The 1,563-nt window shown below is 46.0% G+C and overlaps 1 pseudogene; it reads right to left on the bottom strand.

Moving 5' to 3' along the window:
• Positions 1–513: 513 nt before the first annotated feature.
• LOC126089905 (5S ribosomal RNA) lies at positions 514–631 on the bottom strand (annotated as a pseudogene).
• Positions 632–1,563: the final 932 nt, after the last annotated feature.

Here is a 1,563-nt window from a genome sequence, read left to right as displayed (position 1 = left end):
ATCTCTACGATCGTCTCCATGGGAGAATAGCAGCCTGCATTGCTGCGAAAGGTGGATATACACTGTACTAGTGCCGACATTGTGCATGCTCTGTTGCCTGCGTCTATGTGCCTGTGGTTCTGTCAGTGTGATCATGTGATGTATCTGACCCCAGGAATGTGTCAATAAAGTTTCCCCTTCCTGGGACAATGAATTCACGGTGTTCTTATTTCAATTTCCAGAAGTGTATAATATGTGTGATGGTTGCGTCATGATCTAATTATAGCCAACATTGGAGGAGTACAGTGCAGTAAAAACTGAACTTAACTTCACCCGAACAGGCCATGGAGGTCCGACGGTGGCTACGGGCGGCCGTGTCATCCTCAGCCCACAGGCGTCACTATATGTGGTTATGGATGGGCATGTGGTCAGCACACCGCTCTCCCAGCCGTACGTCAGTTTTCGAGGCCGGAGCCGCTACTTCTCAATCAAGTAACTCCTCAGATTGCCAAACAAGGGCTGAGTTCACCCCGTTGCCAACAGCGCTCGTAGGACCGAATGGTCACCCATCCAAGTGCTAGCCCAGCCCAACAGCGCTTAACTTCGGTGATCTGACGAAAACCGCTGTTACCACTGCGGCAAGACCGTTGGCAGTATAGTGCAAAACCCGAAAAAAAATGTGAAGTACCCGGAAGTGGAGAAGAAAACCAAATTCAAATTTCGCAGATTGAGAGGGTTTGTCACATTGTTTCAGTGGTTACAACATCGGCTGTCAGTGTGACGTTGCGCCACCTGTAGCCTGTATGCGTGCTCTGATTCGACTCGTAAGGTGTAAGTAGGATGTTTATGTTTTCTTATTGGCAACGTTACGTAGCGCTCTATATGAAAATCACTGGCTGTGCTGTGTGCAGTCTGTGGCTAGTTTGCATTGTTGTCTGCCATTGTAGTGTTGGGCAGCGGCAGCTGGATGTGAACAGCGCGTAGAGTTGCGCAGTTGGAGGTGAGCCGCCAGCAGTGGTGGATGTGGGGAGAGAGATGGCGGAGTTTTGAAATTTGTCATGAACTGCTATATATATTATGATTATTAAGGTAAATACATTGTTTGTTCTCTATTAAAATCTTTTATTTGCTAACTATCCCTATCAGTAGTTAGTGCCTTCCGTAGTTTGAATCTTTTATTTAGCTGGCAGTAGTGGCGCTCGCTGTATTGCAGTAGTTCGAGTAATGAAGATTTTTGTGAGGTAAGTGATTTCTGAAAGGTATAGTTTAATGTTACTCAGGGCCATTCTTTTGCATGGATCTTTGATAGTCAGATTGCGTTGCGCTAAAAATATTGTGTGTCAGTTTGAGCACAGTCGTGTATAAATGTTCAAAAGGGGACGTTTCAAAGGGTATTGGGGGAGTGGCTACATCGGTGTCGCTCATTCGCTGATTGGGCTTGCAGCGACTGTCTTCTATTATGGTCGCGTTGCTAGGTACCAACCTTGCTTTAGCGCCTCACTCTTCAGACGACACTACAACTTCACTACATTTTTTTTATTATGAAATCTATCAGAAAATGGATGTACAGGAAATAAGTGGGCG

The sequence above is a fragment of the Schistocerca cancellata genome, chromosome 6 (genome assembly GCF_023864275.1).
Source record: "Schistocerca cancellata isolate TAMUIC-IGC-003103 chromosome 6, iqSchCanc2.1, whole genome shotgun sequence".
NCBI lineage: Eukaryota > Metazoa > Arthropoda > Insecta > Orthoptera > Acrididae > Schistocerca > Schistocerca cancellata.
Note: the sequence above shows the minus strand (reverse complement) of the source record. Positions and strands in the feature narration are given on the sequence as shown.